Raw genomic sequence first — 22,204 nt, 5'->3', positions numbered from 1 at the left:
GGGGAAACACAAAGCATTGAAGAAGATTTGCTTGCTTGATCACTAATCTTCGATGGAGGTAGGTTATGGTTTTCATGCTATTCGTAGTAAACTCTTAATAGCGAATGATATGTGTTAGTAGTATTGTGAACCTTCTATATGCTTAATTGTATGCTTGCATGAATGATGTGATTATGTAATTATGAATAAATAAGCATGATGAAGCTATTGAATCAAAAATCTTGAAAAGAAACCCTAATCTACTTTGTTAATAACGATGCCTTGGTATAAAAGAAGGCTTGATGAATGAGAGTAGTGAGATTAGGGGATCGAGTGCCACGTTCCGGTACCAGGATAGTATATGAGGATCGGAGTGTCACGTTCCGACACCAGGATAGAATATGGATCGGGTGCCACGTTCCGGTATCAGGATAGTATATGAGGATCAGAGTGTCACGTTCCGACACCAGGATAGTATATGGATCGGGTGCCACGTTCCGGTACCAGGATAGAATATGGATCGGGTGTCACGTTCCGACACCAGGATAGAATATGGATCGGGTGCCACGTTCCGGTACCAGGATAGTATATGAGGATCGGGAGTGTCACGTTTCGATACTAGGAAAGTATATTGAGGAGCGGAGTGTCACGTACCGACACGAGGGGAATAAAGATAATGAATCTTGAAAGATGTTAATATATTCAATCTAATGAACCAAATTCCCAAATGAGTATGATGAGGAGGCGTGAGTCCTCATTGATGTGCTTGGTGTTGTAACCAAGGGTTATGGTAACTGTAAATGCTGCATGCTAAGGATATTAGTTGATTTTATGATATTGCTTAATATATACTATTTTCTATTTTGAGTTGGCCGATGATATCTACTCAGTACCCGTGTTTGTACTGACCCCCCCTACTTTTATGTTTTCTTCTTTGTTATTTGTGGAGTGCAGCAAACGTGCCATCGTCTTCAACTCAACAGTAATTCTAGCCAGTCTTCGTCACATCGGATCTTCAGGGTGAGCTAATGCTTCTAGCTTGGACTGGATCTTCTTCCTCATGTCTTGATGCCTTGAAGTTCCGGCATGGACTAGCTTTTATTTGTTTTAGCTTCTTAGAATACTCTTAGTTTAGTAATTTGATCATAGATGTTCTTGTGGTGATGACTTCCAGATTTTGGGGATAATAATAGTTATTGATTTTGTTAATGAGTTTAAGTCTTCCGCATTACTTTCTGTTGATATTATATTGAAATGTTAAGGTTTAGATTGGTTGGTTCGCTCACATAGGAGGGTAAGTGTGGGTGCCAGTCGCGGCCCGTATTTGGGTCGTGACAATCAGTTAAGGTTAATTGATTTAGTGGGAAACATTTGTTTGTTACTTAGTCAAATTCTAAGTAATTTAGAGTTAGGTGGGTTAGTGGGAGGTGTTGTATTCGTTTAGGCTCTTCAAGTAATAAGTAGATTACTTGATTGTGAGATTGATAACTTTTTCTCACATTGATTATAACCGGGTTTCACTTTTGCTTGAGAAGATTAGTGAAGACGGTTGTAAATCCTGTGCAACAGGTCGTGGTTTTACTCCCTTGAGCAAGGAGGTTTCCACGTAAACTGCTTGTGTTGTGTTCTTCATATTGTTTAATCTTCCGCACTATTCTTGTTGTGTCAAGGGACCTGGTCCGTTGACTGGTAGTGGACGCACATATTCCGACAAGTGGTATCTGAGCATGTGCTCTTTATCTGGTTAACACCAAGAGAGAAGTTCCTGCGAGAAATGGCGTCACTACTAAATAAGCAAAGTAATCAGTCCCCCACAAGACCTACACTGTTTGATAGTAAACTCTATAAACATTGGAAGATTCGGATGAGAGACTATCTTATGGCTGAGGACAGTGAAGTATGGGACGTCATATGTAAAGGTCCTTATGTGCCAACTATGGAGGTTAAAGATGGAGAGATCACAAGAGTCATTCCCAAAACTAGAAAACAGTTAATTACTTTGACAGACTATTAGTCCAGAAAAATCATAAAGCAAGGAAGCTATTGATGTGTGGCCTTAGTATAAATGAATACAATCTGATTTCATCTTGTGAATCAGCCAAGGAAATTTGGAATCTGTTAAAAACAACTTATAAGGGCACTGAGGAAATAAGGAAATCTAAGCTGGATCTCTTTTCTACCCAGTTTGAAGATTTCACCATGAATGATGGTGAACTCATTCATGAAGTGCGCACCAGATTCTCCAACATTACATATGAGCTCATGTTCCTTGAAGAACCTGTTCCTATTGTCAAGAATGCAGAAGGTAAAGACAAAGAAGGGGACCAGGTCTGTCCCAAGATAAGTGATATACCGTGGTTTCACGATATAATTAATACTTTTTCCTTAAGTTTAGTGTGTCCGAAAGCCCTTTTTGTGCTAATTTTGATATAAGTTTCTCTTTGTTTTGCAGGAAATCTGTCCAAAGCTGAATGCAGAGATTTTGAGCGAAAAATGCAGAAGAGACCACCTACGGAGCTTATGACGGTCCGTCGTGCCTGTGGCGGTCCGTAGGTGACAGCGTAAAGAAGCAGCTGAAGGAAGATGGGGAAGTCTGACTAAGTGTGGGATTACGAAGCTTATGACGGTCCGTCATGGCTATGACGGTCCTTCATGGCTATGACGGTCCGTCCTGCAGGTTCGTCGTGAAGATCAGAGAAGTGATCCCAGTACCGAGATTCCAAGAGTTGAAGTATTTTGAAACGAGACCCTCGACGGTCGTTGTGCCTATGACGGTCCTTCACACTTTCCGTCGAGGGGAATGAAGAAAGCAGCAGAAGAATTGCACCAAGTATGGGACGACGGAGTCCAGACGGTCCGTCATGACCACGACGGTCCGTTGCGTGGTCCGTCGACCCAGCCGCGTTTTGGCAGATTTCCAGTAATTAGAATCCTTGTTTAATTAGGTTTTTATTTTTTTTATAAATAGTTCGAAAAACCTCGTTTTTGAGGTTAGACTCTGTGAGATTAAACATCGTATTGTTAGACTTTGTGTCTTGAGTATTTGATTGTTAGAGATTCTTACAAGTGATTTTTGGTGATCAATCAAGAAAATTTTCAGACTTTATTCTTTCTCATTGAAGTAAGTACATGAATTCTTATTTAACATATTTGAATATTGTGTTTATGGCTATGAGGAACTAAACTCCATAACTAGGGTTGTGGGAACCATAGACAAATAATGAGATAAACCCTAGCTAAAATAACAATTCTAGAATCGTGTCTTGCATGTATTAAAAATTCCTTCGCTTAGAAGTCTTTTTAACGGATGATCAACGTTAGAACTCGCCTTAATGCTACTTGCCGGACCAAGGAGGTAGATAATAGGAAAAGAATTATTAACATAGATTTAGTGTATACTATCTAATAGGCTAGTATTGATTGGTACGAGGTAATAACTTAGTCAAATATCGAATACGATGCTTAATATGAGGTAAGGATAAGGGTTAGGAAAGCAACACACGTAGCCGGACCAAGGTGCGGAGTGAGATTTTCTAGATGCCGGACCAAGGATTTAGAAATACATAACTTATCACTTTGCATGCAAGATACTAGGAAAGAATTTTTATAGTTAGAATTATCAAGTTATGAACCTGTGGGGAACACGTAAACCCTAGTTACTTTGATTACTTGATTAAAACTCAACATTAAAAGTTGTTAAGTGTCTCTTTCAAGTTCGTTAGTTATTTTTGCTCATTAGGAAATACAAACCCCCCTTTTATGCTTTTACTTTCTAAGGAAGTCATCAACCGAACAATAGTAATAACAAGTTGAGGTTAAGTCTAGACTATTTTCCTCGTGGGAACGATCCCAACCTCACTAGTTGGGTTATTTACTTGACGCGACCGCTTTACTTCTCATTTGAGAAGTAAGTTTGAGCGTATCAATAAGCAGAAGAGAAGTTTTCTTCGGGGCAGTAAAAAGAGAAATGGTTGCATGGGAAAAATCCTCAAGTGATTCAGATGATTCTGAAAACACATATAATTGTTTTATGGCAAAGTTAGACGATCAAGATTCTGATGAAAAGGTAAATGTATCTTATTTCAAGCAAAACTTGAATACCTTTTCTACTAGTATGTTGAGAAAGTTGGTTGTTGTATTACTTGATTTGATAAGTGAGATGAAAGATGAGAATGATCTCGTAAACAACAACCTAGACATCTTTCAAGATGGAAAAATTGTTTTAGTTGCCCAAGTATCTGATATTGAAAGTCAAATGGTTGTTCTAGAAACAGAAAATCTAGAACTAAAGGAAAAGATAAAAGGGGCGACTACCACAATCTTTAAAGGAAAGAGTGAGGCTAGCAGATTGCAGCTGGACCTTGAAAATAAGCTGCATACTGCTGAAAAGAAGATTAAAGTGGATTTCGAGAGAAATCATGCATTGGAGAGGGACCTGGTCCGTGTAAAAAAGGAACTTGAAAATTCCCTCAAATGGACTAATTTTTCTAAGATCCTTACAAATATACTCGGTCAAGGAAACAACATAAAAGGAAATCTGAGCTGCAAAAGAGATTGTCCTGCGTTTAAAGATTGTGGAAAAAGTTCATCAAACTGTTCAAAACCACGGAATAGACTGAAGAAGGGACCAGGTACTGTGTATGTCCAACAGAAGAACTTGCAGAAGAAGGGACTTGGTCTTGCTTCTGTTCCTAAGTTGAAAAATATCGATCTGCCTCATTGGACAAAGAATTCTCTTATCACTCCTTTATCCACTTACTGGGAACTTCAACTGAAGTGGGTTTCCAAGGCTAACACGTGATATGACATTCTTGTGAGAGGAAGTGGCGACAGCCAGTGTCGATTCATGAATGGTGGATGCTCAAAGTACTGAACTTCCTCTCTCTCAAGACACTTCAAGGTGGAGGTGTCTCTTTTTGCGAATGGCAAGAAACACTACATTATTGGTGTAGATTTGTGATGAATGAAATGAAGCTAAGCTCTTATCAGATAACTGTTTTGTCACAAACTTGCTCTCTCGGTCGATGATTTTGATAGAAAAGAGATGCAAGAACATGCATATTGCTGATCTGTTTACTGCTCATTATGATAATCTCACTGAACTTAATGCTCAAGGTATGATTAAGGAGACGTGCTTATGAGTGTTGCTTTGCTGCACAAACGTGTGTCAGGGGACCTGGTCCAGTCTGCATAAAATGATATTTGCAAATGACAAAGGTTGTGATGATGATGTTAAGGAGAAGCAGATCAGACCTCCTTCAGGTGAAATATGCAGAGTTTGAATCTTTCAAGAAACTTTCGAATGAAGTTATAAATGGTACATGTTTGTGACCAAAGTGATGATAATGAGAAGTTTGATCTCAACATTGATAAAAGAATAATTGTGGTACCCTCTTCCTCCAGCAAGTCTTATCACGGGTATACTAAAAATGGTCATTTGTTTATTGATGAGTTTAGAAGATTTTAGAAGTTGCAAGGAAAGAAGTTTTTGAGATAGAAGAGTTGCTTCAGAATCATAGAGATGGTTTAAATAGTGAGCTTGTTGAAGAACATCCTCTTCATGAATCCAACAATCTCAAAGAAGATGATGTAAATGATGAACCTGATGAGAGACCTGGTCCTCTAGACAGTGATGAACAAAGATGATGCAGTTCAAACTAATAATGTGACTTTCGAAGGTGAGAATGAAGAATCTAATCAAGCTCAGTTTGAAAGTAGAAAACTCTGATAGTCGATTACCCAACAAGCTGATCGGTTGTCCAAGTTGCTCGTCAACAATGTCTTCAAGAGAGGTAAAATTGTCAAAAACTCTTCTCTTTGAATTCAATATGCAAGGAACTGTTGATCATTCAGGTACATATTGATGATGTCATCTTTGAGGCAATCTTTGAGGTGTTGTGTGAAGATCTTATTTTTATTTCACTCATTGAAAGTGAGTGTTGAAATAAGCATAATGGAAGAATTAAATTTCTTCTTAGAGCTACAGATTTAGCACACCTTGAAAGGTACCCTCGGTTGTCCAAAAAAACATATTAATGAGCTATCAAATGGCGTAAATATTTGAAGTTAAGACAATGATAAAGAGGGATAGTGTCATCATGAAGCTTTGTAAGAAGGAAGATCAAGTGGATGACATCTTCACTGAAGCTCTAAGAACGGACCAGTCGAATACTCTCATAGGAGCTTAGCTACAGAGAAAAAGATAGCACAACATTCAGGGGTCATTGATGTCTGATCAAAGAAGGAACCTGGTACCAATTCAATGAAGCTGCTGAAAGGGCTTCATGTTTTGGGTGTATAGACAATTCATACTTTCTTAGGCACTAACTAGAAGCTGGATGCTAATCGATCTGGTTCAACGACTCTACTCATGTACAAAGGAAAATATTTTGAAGGCTGCTGAGAAAATCTTAAGTCATCTGAAGAAGATAGAGGACTTGATCCTATTCTGTCCATTGGGAGACTTTTTGATTTGTAGTACATGGTGTTGTTGATTATGCTAAGTATCAAGCTGATAGATTGAGTACGTAAAGAGTGGATTGTGTTATGCGCTGATCTTTCACTCATGTGGAATTAAAAGGCAAGATTCAATTTCTCTTTCATCAACTGAGGTAATAAATGTAGCAAGTGCAGCTTGATGGGGTCAACTCTTGTGGATCAGGAAACATCTTGAAGCTCATAAAAATCTGGCTGAATTAATCAAGATGATGATGGAAATGCTAAAACCTTCTTGAATGGATCCTACTTGAAGCAATCAACTCTTTTAATGACTATGAAAATGGAGCAGGTATCCTTGCTTTTCGGTTATGTATGTTTTAGCAAATTCAGTTTCATACCTTTTGTAGGTATACACACATGGAAAAGGGGATGAAGAAAAAGGGAGGTCAAGATAGATCTAGGCAATGACATTCAAACTACAGAGAGGGACCTGGTCTTTTCTCGAAGGTTAGCAATCTTAACATTGCAGTTTGAATTATGCATGAGAATTATTGAAATTGCCACATGTCTGTCCTTCAGGATTCTGACTGTTGTCTCATCTTTTGAGTGCCAAAATGATACCTTATTTTCTCTTTCTTTATATACCATATTTCTTCTATTTTCCCAGAAAAATTGAGTTGCCTTCCAAATATCAAGGTGCTTAAAATTCTCTTTTCTCTTCTTTTCAAACATACTTCAAATTGTTAACCCCTTGATTTTTGCTGGAGAGTTCTTTGATGAAAATATTTAAAGTGTGAAGAGGGGGTCCTTCATGAAAAATGAAGAAGTGGAAAAGATGATGCTCAAAAAGGAGAATTTGATATTCTGAGAACTCAAAGTTTTCCGAAAAGGAAGGTATAAAAAAAATCTTCTTGATTCCTCAATTGTTGATCTATTCATCTCGGAGGCCTTGAGTTGTTTGTGTTACCAATTTTTTTGTTATGAAAAACTCAGGCTGGTGTTGGAAGCTATGACAGTTGCTCACGTTAACTGGAATACTGAAATGGGTTGTTTAAAAGTCCAGCTTCTGAAACAACACTATCAAAGGGACCAGGTGCCAACAAAAAAATAAAAATAAAAATTGGAAGCCCTGAAAGTTAAACATACAGGTTGGGCTGCATATCATGTTGTACGCTAAGATAAGATTCTTGAAATCTTATGCTAGGGATATGCTCTACTAATTCTATTCTTTCAATCCCTTGCCTCTAAATCATACCTTCTCTTCCTACCTCTCTATGTCAGTCCTCATTTATCTCTTGGGCATTGTTCTGGTTTTCATCTGTAATCATACATGCAATGCTTTGATGATTGATCTTTTGTTTATGGATGTTAAATGTCTTGTTTCTACTGACTTGTCTTATTACTTTATGTCTTTTTGCTCATGCTCTGTGTTGCCCAAGTGGCCATGAATTTGCAAGAACTATATTTCTATCAACTTGGTTTACTGCTTTAACCCTTTTTTATGATGTCAAAAGGGGGAAAGTTGTTAAGGTAAGGTATGAGATCAATAGTGTTATAACTTCTTGAAGAAGACATGGTCACATCGATAGGAGGAATCAATGGTAGCTACTTGAAGATATATGTTCATGCTGATAGGGGGAATAAATGTTTGCTACCTCACGAGGACATGGTCCTGTCGATAGGGGGAAGAAGATGTTTGTCATCATCAAAAAGGGGGAAGATGATATGTTGATGTTTTGATGATTTGAAAAACTTTAGGAATGATTAAACTCCAGTTACCCCAAGAATTCTTTTTGATAGGGGGAACTGATAAATAAGTATGTCATCATCAAAAAGGAGGAAAATGCTATGTTGATATTTTGATGAGTTGACAATAGGGGTGGGCATAAAAATCGGAAAACCGAAACACCGAACCGAACCGAAATTTTTCAGAATTTCGGTTTCGGTATTTCGGTTTTCGGTTCGGTATTCGGTTTAATTTTTTGTATTTTCGGCATTTCGGTTCGATTTTCGGTACATGTTACTTTGGAATTCGGTATTTCGGTTTAAACCGAAATATTAAATTATAATTTATAAATTATATTATATTTAATAATTATTAATATTAAATAATCTTTTTAAAAAAAAATAAGAAACCCTAAGTTGAAATATCAAAGCCCATTAAGTTGAAATATCAAAGCCCATTAAGTTGAAAAATCGAACAAAAAATTGAAAAAATTGTTAAGTTTAAAAAGCCCACTAAACAGGCCCATTAAAAAACCAAAATAAAAAACTGAACCGAATTAACAAAAACCGAACCGAACCAAAATATTTCGGTTCGGTATTCGGTACGCAATTTACAAAAACTGAAAATCGAAAAAACCGAAAAAAAAACTGAACCGAACCTAAATACCGAATGCCCATCCCTAGTTGACAAACTTCGAGATGATGAACTCAAGTTACCCTAAGAATTCTTTTTGATAGGGGGGAACTGGTGAATAAGTATGTTATTATCAAAAAGGGGGAAAATGTTACTTCGAAGCTGAGTTAAGATGACAGCTCGAACTTGATATGAAGTTTTTATGATTTAACAAACTTATCGATCTAACAAGGAACCAAATCCTTGTTATTGGAACTGCTAACAATAAGATGAATAATAAACTCAGTGTGAGGTATATTTGTGTGCTATCATCAAAAAGAGGGAAAATGTTATATTCTAGGTGTTTTGATGATCCTCACAAATGCGGGGACCTGGTTCCTGACAGAGTGCTCTCGTCCAGATACAAATGGGGTACAATCATAAAAGTTGTCATGTCAGGTGGTAGGTGAAACGTGCAGTATCCTACGCCAATAAGAAGCGCGGACGAGATTGTACGTTTCAATATCTCACAAATGCAGGGACCTGGTACTAGGAGAGTTTCCTCCATCAGATACATAATTGGTTACAGCTGTAAAGCTGTCACGTCAGAGGTTGGTACGGCGTCAGTGTACTACACCAATCAGAATAGAGGAGGGTGTTTGTCCAACGGATAATAACTCTTTATGTTTGATACTTTTAGCATGACAAACACCATATTATATTCATTCATCCAAAGAAGGAAGTCAGCCAGTAAGTCTTTCCAAGAACTCATATAGAAGTTTGCAAGGGACTTGGTTCCCGCAAGCAAGGGACCTGGTACCCGCAAGACTGCGACGTGAAAAGGACAAAAAGACAGCTGTCAGAAAAGCTGTCATCTCTGATGCGGTAGGTGCACAACTTTTCCAACAGCAGGCATTCATCCAATGGGATGACTTCAACGAATTTGTGGGAATTTATATTATCTCTTTCCAACAAACACAAATTCAAGACTTGGCAAATTAAACTTGAATTTTCTCTAAAAATTCACAAGCTTGAACAAAATGCCATCTTCAAGGAAGAACATTGCTCAACTCAACAGAAGGACCTAATAGAGTAAAGAAGAACCTTTGTTGTATTTAGAGCTTTGTGTCTATATACTTACGTTGTAAATTTGTTCCTAATCTATAAAGGATTCAGATATTTGTTTTGGGTTTGTAAAAGTCTAAATAGTTAAGGTTAACTGATTTAGTGGGCAACATTTGTTTGTTGCTTAGTCAAATTCTAAGTCATCTAGAGTTAGGTGGGTTAGTGGGCGGTGTTGTATCCGCTTAGGCTCTTCAAGTAATAGGTAGATTATTTGATCGTGAGATTAATAACTTTTTCTCACATTGATTGTAACTGGGTTTCACTTTTGCTTGAGAAGATTAGTGAAGACGGTTGTAAATCCTGTGCAACAGGTCGTGGTTTTACTCCCTTGAGCAAGAAGGTTTCTACGTAAACAGATTGTGTTGTGTTCTCCAACACCTCTCACTTCAAATCAGAAGGTTGTGAGTTCGAGTTATCAAGGAAGCAAAAGGGATGGGAGATCCTAGGGAGAATAAAAAGAAAAAGAAAAAAAGATGAGGATATTAGACACAAAAAAGAGATAAACTCAAGAAATATATTTGACAATTTAAATTTAAATAGTGTTACGTATTTGTACAAGATGTTTGGGCTATTTTATATTCTTAATATAATTAAAAATATAATTTCTAAAATTTGATAAATAATATATATGCAACAAATCTTTTACTCACTATTTTACCTATCTTTTTAATAGATTTGTTTTTATTGCAATAACAATTAAACGTTATATATATATATATATAAAATCACATGTCATTATCCGAAAATGATTTGAAAATAAATTTATGACAATATCATTCAATTGTAAGAATTATATTGTACTAAAATATCACATGTCATTATATAAATTTTTTTTAAAAAAATCTATAATTGATTTTTGACTTCTATAAAAATTGAAAGACACGACATTTAAAAGTTTGAATAATATGCCCACAATTTGATATTCAAGCAATTAAAATATCGTAGTTTTGTGTTTACCATTATCATAATCATAGGACTTATCTTACCTATATTTTATTTAATCTAATGATTACATTTTCTTATATCATTATTATGCTGACAAGATGATAGTGTGGATAGGATGAAAGTATTCATTATTCTGAATAATTCAATAAATAATTAAATTAAATAAAGCTGACATAATTGTTATTGTCAAATTGAGATAATGAACTAAACATATAATTTATATAAATATCATATTATAACATATCAATTAAGGTGTTAAATTTTAACACTCTCTCCGATAATCTTTAGTATTATCTTATAATAAGTTAAAATTTTAATTTTTCAATAAATCAATATTTATAGTTACATTTATCATTTAACCGCGCAACACGGGGTATGAATACCAGTATATTATATAAAGGAGTTCATGCTAGTACGATCTCAATATATGTTATTTTCATGTCCTTCAATATATATGATACCGATGAAACTTGGAGACTCAATTATAATCTATTAATTATTATGATTATATTTTTTTACGTCATTTATAGAATTTGGAGAGTTAATCAATTTTTTATATGGATTGTAATTATATTAATTATTTTAAACTATCAATTATTGTGATTTTATAAGGTATTTTATTGTGTAATTAGTAATATATATTACAACCTATTTCTTAATTTATGTTGCACTGATAGAACTTCGAAAGTAAACTAATTATTTTTATTTTTTAAAATTATTTTAAATTTTAAATTATTGTTATTTATAATAATTTTACATAATTTTCAAATAATGCATAACATAATATTTTAACATGTTAATGAGCATAATTTATAATACTTAAAACGTAATTTTCAAATATATGATAGATTGGAATGAAAAATATAACAAAGAAAATTTTAATTTTTCTCTAATACACCCTCGACTAGAGGCATGTCAATAAATAAGTGCTTGCTTCTAGCCAAACTGGGTCCCACATTTGGCTAAGTACACATGTTGTTAGATACTTTATTTCAATACATATGTGTAACAGTTAAAAATAAGACTCAACTTCTCATGAAATTTTGAGAAATAAGTTTTTGGATTCTAAAAAAAAGCTTTTTTTGGAACACATTATTAAGTTTTCTTATTGTCTATTCCAATACATTACTTCTAACTTTTCTATTTCCAGATGAAGATACATTCATATTAAAGAGATTTCACCATCTCACAAAGAGCTAGCCTAGATGTAAAATGTTAATGCACTAATCTTATCGAAGATGAAAACATAAATGGAAATTAATGAATGTATGAGCGTTTTCTTTGATTTATCACTTTTCCAATATTCACTAGTTATTAGAAAGTTCAACTAAATTTATCAATTTAGGCAATATAAGGCCTCATTAAAGTCTGAGGATGAAAAAAGCTGACTTAATAACATAAGAAATCCATAATCTTTCATTTTTAATCTAAAACCTCATATCGATGGATAATTGATTACTAACAACAAGTGACTTGATTAATAAGACAACAATTGTTTCATGATAGAAGATTGAATCACTAGTGAAGTCTTCTCGAAGTATAACTTCAATTTTTAAGAACTCCAGTTATGAACTTCATGATAATTCTGAGTTCAAGATTCCTCATCATCTTTTGTCTTGGGGGCAACATTTAAATCAAACTTCAGATGCTCGACCAAAATAGATTTTGTGTTTCTTTTTTTACTTTCTCCATCCTTAACTTCAATGTCAACTTATTCTCCTTCATATGCTTGTCTTGAGGTAATTCTGAGCAAAGGTGCAGAATCTCATGCATTAGCACTCTCTTTTTTTTTTTCCGTTACATGTTTGCAATTCTTTATAGAGATCTTCCAATGCCTCAAAATTATTTGATTTGCCCTCAGCATAATCAGTTGACGATCCTCTACTTTCACTTTGAGAAAATTTACAATTATATTTTTTATGCTTGTGGAACCATAGGAACGTGATTTTTCACCTGGTGAAAAGAGTATTACACCAACATATGTCCCAGTCTGAGTTGTAAACTTATTTGCATCTTGAAACAATGTTTTTTTTCTTTTTAAGAAACTCACATTTTCCATTGCAAAAGAAAATCATATGAAGAAGACAACAATGTATTTCTGTTGAATAAGGCTGAGCAATTTTAAGAGGAACAATTGTATAATTTATAGTAGGTGTGTGAGTGTACTTTTCACGAGCATTATAATGTTTTCTTTTTATGAGTCTAGCTATCTTATGTATTGTCATGTTTACTTAATGCTTTCATATTACGCGTCTATCAATTTATTTAATGCTTTCATATTATAAGAGTCTTTCTATCACGTGTGTTTTCACGTATATTTTTACGTATGTTTAATGCATCATATTTTGAGTCTATTATCACATTCATATTATGAGACTATATTTTCGTATTATGGAATTCTATTACAAGATTACTTTGTAACTCAACAAAAATTATGAATTTGCAAGGTAATAATGTTGAATTGAATTTACAAACAAATAAAAAGAAATAATGCTTGTCGTGTTGATTGGTTCTTTTAAGACTTGAGTTTGCCTTATTGGTTAGTTGAATGTTTTCTTTATAAAATTCTAGTTTTACATGGTTTTATCTTTGTTAATTCAAGTCTTCCGCTGAGTCGTAGTTAGACCAAGGATTGCTTGGGGACCAACAATGATTCTCGATTGCCAATTCCACTCAGGGTGTAGGCTCGGGGTTTAGATGAATTCGATCAATTTATCTACAATGACCCAAATCGAGTCATACTTTGCAAGGTCTTTGGTAGTCCCACCATAGAATACATGGATATCCTTTCTTACTTCCCCAAAGAGACGTCCTATAAATTATACTAGGAGACCATTGATTTTTGTACTTAACACATTTAAAAACATACTCTGCAATATTTTTATTCATCCTATACCATCATTATAGATGACCTAAATTCTGGTTTATCTTGATCACATCTGAATTAATAAAGTACCACGAGCTATGAAACTCTCCCAATAAACTTTGGATCAAGCTACCAACCCAAGGGAAAAAATCTTTCCTTTAAAATTGAGCACACCTCGTACTTCGAGAGTGGCATCTTGGGTATCCCAAGACACCAACTTATTTCTTAGCTTATTCTCATTCTCATGATCAAATTGTTTAACCTTTATTCCTCTATAATTAAGGTGGGCTTAACCTCAATATTGACTAATATTGTCAGGCCCCGAGAATACATTTTGGGTGGGACTGGAATTCAAGAATTATTGATGACCCCAAACGAATTCTTGACCAGACTTACTACTCACGGAAGTCTTTACTCAACAAATATACGTTTATGAAACAAACTAGAATGTTATAAAAGAAAACATTCAATTGACGTTAAGTTTTATCATCAAAACAATTGAAATACCAAGACTAATGAATTAATAACTATCTGTCTAATTGTCTATAAAGCCTCTAATACTATAAGGGATGTCGAGACAAGACCCTCGATCATCCTAACAACTGAAATAACAAAGAAATAAAAAGGGATCCTCTAGAAAGCAACGAGGCTTACCAAATGACTCTAAAATTCTCAACTAGATCAATGAAGCACTGGATGTTGATCCTGACTACCTGTATTTGCATCATAAAATAATACAGGACAAATGGACTCAATACACTAAAAGCCCTTGAGTGAAGCTTGAGTGTGTAAACTGAACCAATTCAGCTTAGACCCCTAATTAATTACTAAAAATAAAATAACTCAATTGGTCAAGGAAAAGCCAAAATACCCCTCTTAACTATGGACAACTTTCCTTATCTAGATAGTGCAACTTCAAAAGGGTATAACCCCCTCATACGAGCTCAAAAATTATCAAAAATCGGTGCCTTTAGAAAGTTAACTCAAAGACCTTTTATTTGATATCTTATGATACACCTAATTTATCCTATATTGAGAGTTATGGTCATTTCAATTGACCAAAAAATCATACTTAACATAACTTGCCATATTTCAGATTTTTATTATTTTCAGAAATGGTTATTTCTAATTTTAGCTCTTTCAAATATAGAGGTGTTATAAATACAACACTTTCTCTAAGATACCCAATTGTATGAAGACTTCATAGCCTAAATATCTCTAGTCAAGGATCTCTTAGACACCCATAAGAAAGCCAAGTTTTCCATGCTAATTATTTTCCGGATCAATGTGTCTTCCACCGTAATGGCGGATAATATTGAATGGTGACATCATAATTCTTGAGCAATTTCATCCATTTTCCCTATCTCAAATTCAAATCTTTCTATGTAAATATATGTTGTAAACTACAATGATCAATGAAAACACTTAACTCTATAAAGATAGTTGAGAGTAAATGCGTACTGCTATCAACCCTAAAACATAGATGAGGTAGTTCCTCTCATGGAACTTTAGTTGCCGGAAAGCATAAGCTAAAACAATCACGTCTTGCATCAATTCAACACCTAAGCCCCAATGTGAAGCATTATCATAAATAATAAAGTCTTAACCTTCTATCGACAATGTTAGGATAGGCGCTACTTAAAAGGTTCTCGTCTCACTTATTTGACCACTCAAATGGTACCTCATCTTGAGGCAACAATGACGTAATAATAAAAACAAAGTTCTTCACAAACCTATGGCATTAGCTAGCAAGATCCACAAACACCTAAATTATATCATATAGCGAGGCCGAACTTCATTCTTAACCACTCCAATTTTGTGGGGGTCTAATATCGCCCTTTCTTTCGAAACCACATGCCCAAGAAAGGCAATCGAGGGCATTTAAAATTCACATTTGAAAAACTTAGCATATAATTTTTGTTTCCTAGGATACCCAGAACAATATGATGATTTGCATGCTTATCATTCCTTGGAATAGATCAAGATATCATCTCTAAACATGATTACAAATAAATTCAGAAATGTCTTTAACATCTCATTCGTCAAACTCATAAACACTACATAAACGACATTACTAAGAACACATAATGTCCATATTGGGCGATAAAGGTCATTTTAGGTATGTCCTAAAGTCTAATCTTTAACTGATGGTACCCCGACTTCAGTTCAATCATCAAATCAAAGGAGTAGAAAATCAGAAGATTTTAGTCTCCAAAAATTACACACAACCAAATTTCATATAGAGCAGAAACCACATTTGATTTAGACCATCTCTAATCTATCTCTTTTTGACACTCCATTCTCTATATTAGGAGAGTGAAATAGAGAATGGGTTCTCCAAGCACTCTTTATTTCACTCTCCATTCTTCATTTATAGAGAGGTGAATAGTCATTCTCCAAATTTGGAGGACTATTATTCACCCCTCTATTTTACATTCTTATTATTTTAGTATTATTTCTATTATATTACTAATTAAGTATTTATTATTTGTAGTCTTTTTTAATGTAATATATGATCTACAAATATATTCTTAAAAAGTTATTACTTCCACCCAAATTAGAAATTCTATATTTTTTTTAAAATGCCACTTTAAATATGTAATTTAAAGTTATTTAATATTATTTATATATATAAGACTATTAATTAAGTCTTTAATATTTGTAATTATTTTCTATGTAATATAACATCTAAAACATATTATTGACAAGTATACTACTTCAATCCAGAATTAATAATTTTTTTAATTTAATTATTTAAAAAAAAATTCATTTTAAATTTGTAATTAAACTATAATTATTTTTCATTTTGAAGAATGCACAAAATTTACGTCATAATTCAAACAATCTACTTTTATCTTATAGTGATAAATTATTAAACTACACTTTTTAATGAGCATGAAAATATTTAATGCAATAGTTCAAAATGGAATAGGGGGAGTAAAATAGTACACGAATAATTGGATACAAGATGGAATTGTTAATTTAGACAACTTTAAGCTACACATGAAAAAATAAGGATAAAAATTGCTTGTTCTGAACTCCATAATACATCATTAATATTTACGGGAGCAACATAATAATCTTGAAAGTTGAGTATTTATGCAAAATGTTAAATAAATTTTACGATGATACAATATTTATTTTGCAATTGTATTTCATCAATTATTTCACTTTTATTTGACTTGTTCATTCATATATATTAAATATAACATTTATTGAAAATTATGTTATTTATAAATTTAGAATAAAATATAATTTTATATTAAATGAAGAATTTAAAAATAATAAAATTCTATATTACATAAAAATTATATAGATTATAGAGAGATTATTTGCAAAGGAGAATTAATTTATATTATTAAATAAGAAAATAAAAATGACTAATAATATAATATAAAGAAGAGAAACATATTTCTTTTTAGTTAGTAAATAGAGAATTGAGTTGGAGTTGGTTGTCTAGAGAAAAAAGAGAGAAGAAAATTCGATATTTGGAGAGTAAAATAGAGATGCCCTTAGTCTCCACATAGATTAGAAAAAATAATTTCTTTATGCTTGTTATTAATATGCACTAAAAAAATACCTAGAACATTAACTTTGTAGAATTTCATAAGAAACAACAAAGATTAAAAAATATCTTCAAAACTAAAATTTTTTGTAAGAATTTAAGGAATCCCATAGTGTAATTCAATAATTTCATTCTGTCCCGACAAATTTAGTATTTACAAAAAATCCCTTAAATTTGTTGAGCCGTGATACTTTAGACTCTAGTGATACATGGTAAATGATACATGGTAATTTTAAACTGTTGAGAAAAAAAAGAGGAAAAAATGGTGTAGTTAATGTTGTTAATAAAACAGCTAAATTTACGGTAACATATAATTAATCAACATAAAATCAGCACTTAATTGGATATTAATTTCAAAATTTGAAAAACAAAGATTATATCATCTATTTTGAAAATAATTTTTTTGAACAATCTGTTACATTTCGAACTACAGTAATTTTATTGTTGTTACAGTGGATTTTTCAAGATGAATACTTCGATTTTGATGAGACATTCCGGAATTTGGGTGAACGAATTGCAGAATGAAAGTTACAAAATCGACGGAATCGTTGTTGGAGATTCAATTTCGTATCTAATACATGTATCAGAAACGTCGACTAAACAATATACACACTAATTCTATATGTATCATCAAGTACAGTTGATGATGCATTTATTAAACTTAGTGAATGATACATTATAACAATTTTCAAAACATGTATCAGTACATCAACTAAACAACTAATACCTTACTGATACATGATATCAGTTTTCAGAAATTCATACTATATGCAAAACATGTGATACATATCTACTACATGTATTAGTGAATTGACTAAACACTGTACACACTGATTCTATATGTATCATCAAGCCCAGTTGATGACGCATTTACTAAACTTATTGAATGATACATTATAACAATTTTCAAAATTTCATGATACATATAAAATATTATGATACACAACAAATTCATGTATCAATTCACCATCTAAAACACTATACACACTTATTCAAATGTATCGGCAAGCACACTAGATTCCTTAAAATTTTTACTAATTTCAACAACAGTTTTAAGTACCAAAATACTAACCCGAGACAATGTAGGCCTAACAAACCTTAACTCTTTGAGTCCTGTTTGGCCTTATGCAAAGTTGATGCTAGAGGAAGAGGAAGGTGAAGTGGTAACTGGGAGAATGTATTGGGATGAGATGAAGATTGTCTACTTGTTTTTATCACCTTAACTTCTTCTAACGCAAGAGGCACTGGTTCTTATGTTTTTGGTGTGTAAGCAAAAGATATGGAAGTAAGAACAAAACGGTAGAAAGATATGGAAGTTATCCTGCTTCCTGATATTTTGAATTTTGAAATTCAAAATTTCAAAATTTGGTCTTTTATTTAAAATTAATTAAATTTAATAATTCAAAATCAAGAAGCTAATTAAAAGGTTGAGTGTTTAAATGGATAAAATTTAAAATTCAAAAACTAATCTAAGAGGTTGAGTGTTTTAATGGAGAAAAAATAGGCATTAAAATTGGTAAATGTGTATTATAGGAGAGAGAGTGTAATGTATCTAAAAAATTACACTAGAATAAAAAAAATGGAATTATGTAATATTTAAAAAAAGTAGGAAAAATTAGAGAATATAAAAATTATAGTTGTGTATTTAAGTTATTTTTTCAAATTTTTTTTATCAGAGAATCGAAAAATGATCATATTGATATTGAAGAGTCAGTTAATATTGTACGAGTTAGTTAGCATTGTACAAATTAGTTGAATAGTTAGTTAGAGTTGTTAAATGATCAGTTAGATATTTAATTACAGATGTATAAATAGGCATGTTGTATTCATTTGTTTAGTATTACTTTCATAATGAAAATCTAAAGCAGTTTTTGTTTTTCCTCCTCTGTGAGCACTGTTGCATTAGCATTTGATCCACCATTAATGGTGATTGTCAAGCTCAAACTCAAGCTTGAGTAGTCTGTTTTGATAGATCATTAATTGTATCAAACATTTTAAAGAAATAAACTAATTGAATCCACTGAATGCACAATGATTTTTTCTTAAGAAAATTATTCTCCTCAATTCTCAAGTATCCCGTCAAGGTTAATAAAATATATCTTCTCAGGATAGAATGATCTTACTCACCAAAGTATTGATACGTAAAATTAAGATGTCAACTTATCACTCAACAACAGTAAAGCATGCAAAAAATATTTGTTTAGAAGTAGAAGTTTTTAAATTTGGAATAAATTGACAACAAAGAATAATATAAACACGTATTTATTGTGTCATATAAAAAAGTCATAATACTCGAAAAAATTCAGAATCCCATTCATTTTCTATTTACGCCTTTTTAAGCTCAACCATAAGTACAACAACACTTACGTCCATGGTCATCTAATTAGTTAAATCAATACACATCCCGTCTTCATTATCCTCCCAAAAAGAAAAAAAATATGTGTCAACGTAGCATCTATATATTCTATTCATCATGCATGTGCGATTTGTTTGTAGTCTTTCCGTAAGAAACGACGATATATACAGTTTTCTTTGTTTTTATTTAAGTTTTAGATTAATTTTTAGTGGTGTCAACTTTAGCGTGGGAAAACATTTTCATGGTTCCTTCCTTACCACTAAGCCTACATCAATTAATTTTGTTAAAAAATTCATAAGTTAATATATATATATATATATATATATATATATATATATATATATATATATATATATATATATGACCTATAAAAGAATTATTGTGTTTGTCTGGATCACGAATCCCCACGTAGCTCTGCTTCTGTTTGTGATTCTTCTCGGAAGTTTCATTCCTTTGAATAAACCAAAGGAAGGTCGGTTTAACGCGGAACTATTTTCTTCAAAATATTACAATTAAATCTTTGTCGAAGAGTTATTCTCCAATGTAATTTTCATCTAAAAACAGAAAGTATTGGTGATTGATAAAGACATTTTTTGGATTTAAGCTTATTCGATAATAATAATCTTTGTATGTAGAAGACATGAACCAAATGTATAGTATGGTCCCATATAGTGGGGAAACTTAGAATAACGTTTCAACGAAACGACTCCTTTTCAATAAATTGAACCAAGTGGATGACATTTAATTGAAGGAAAGATCAAAGAAACAAAAACAAAGCTACGTTAGGAAATGATATTTTTTGAAAAAATAAGCTAACTAGTCAAAATTCCTAACATAATTATTAAAAATATTTTAACTTAAATAATTATTTAAAATATCAATATTTCAATATTTTAGCAAAAAAATATATCATAATATAATTCATTTATCTTTCTTTTATTTGTCAACCTGAGACCACGTTTGATTTAAGTTGACTTATTATTGATGAAAAAGAAACAAAAACTCCATTACCCACTTTTCTCTGTCAATTTTTATAACACATTCACTCCTTTTTCTCTCTCTCGTAATGTTTATCCATATTTGCTCGTCTCAATCAACTTAAACTTTTTCTTGTTTAAATTAAAATTCATTCATTTTTCAATGAAGTCTTAGTAATCATTCAAAAAATATTCTAACCTTCAATATAAGTAAATATATTTTTGAGATTTTCGGTATATTGGATATTTTTTATTTTCATAATTTTGACGGTATGTTTTGATTTTTCGTGATTTTGACTGTATGGGATATGTGGCTAAAATTGCTAAAGAGAGCAGATTTAAATTTTTACATGATCCTACTCGTAAGAGTAATGAATCCAACAGTCCAAAAAAAATTTATTTTGAAGAAGTTGATGAACTTGATGAAGAACAATTTCCCGAACAACAAATCGATGAAGATGTATTTAGTTATATTTTAAATATTTTGAATGTGTTGCTTCATAGTTAAGTATGTGAATGTATGTCTATTTAGATGGAGTTATACGTTTGAAACATAAATGGTATTAAATAAAATAAAGTTTGTATCGATCCCGAAATGGTAGTCACAATTATATATATATTGCACAACAAATAATGTGTATATTTGTATCCATCCCCAAAATTGTATTATTTCTATTTATGTGTCATGTTTTATATGTGTATTCATCTCATCATTTCTCTTTTGCATAAGATTTGTTTTTTTAAAAAAAAAATTTTGTGTCCTTTTATATTCAAAATCTATTATTGTTTTTTTTTCTTCTGAATATTGTATCCATCATGAAAATTGCTTTATTTACACTTATGTATATATATCCATTTAATTCTTTTTGTTCTTTTAAGTACAACATGCCAATTGATTTTGTATATATTCGACCATGTTTTGTAGTATCTATTGTCATAATTTACTTGTTTTCCAAAATTTAGTATCTTTTTCTGATTGTATTCATTTCAGTGTATATAGGTAGTTTGTATCCATAGCAGCATTTATATATGTTTATTAATTAAATTTGTAGTCATTAAGTCATTTGTGTATATAGGGAACTGATATATCGTCACAGCTACACGGGAGCTTGTAAGTTCATAGATTATGTTGAATTTTTTTTTCTCAATTATTTTTATCCAACATATAGTCTTTTTATAAATCAATACATATTTTTTTGTTTAAATCTTTATGTTTGATGGAAGAATTGCAGTATTTTTATAACAGAAAATTACATAAATCACATACGTTTAAGGCAAAATCATAATTTATTTCTTAAAAGTTTATAATTACACGAATTCCTCAAAAGGATACAATAATATAAGTGTCGATACATACATTAATGACCACAAAATCAAAGCGCTGATACATTAAAAAGAGGGTCGAATACATGGGCTGATACAATAAAAGAGGGTCGGATACATTAATGCAGGGTGTGGATACATTAATGACCAAAATACCAAAACGTTAGTACATTAAAAAGAGGGTCAGATACATGCATTAATACATTAAAAAGAGTGTCAAATACATTAATGGAGGGTCGGATACATTAATGACATTTTTGACTTAAGAGAAAAAAATGAAGAATTTTGAAGA

This window comes from Solanum lycopersicum, chromosome 9 (genome assembly GCF_036512215.1).
Source record: "Solanum lycopersicum chromosome 9, SLM_r2.1".
NCBI classification, from domain to species: domain Eukaryota; kingdom Viridiplantae; phylum Streptophyta; class Magnoliopsida; order Solanales; family Solanaceae; genus Solanum; species Solanum lycopersicum.
The sequence above is the reverse complement of the archived record's forward strand: the minus strand, read 5'-3'. Positions refer to the sequence as shown.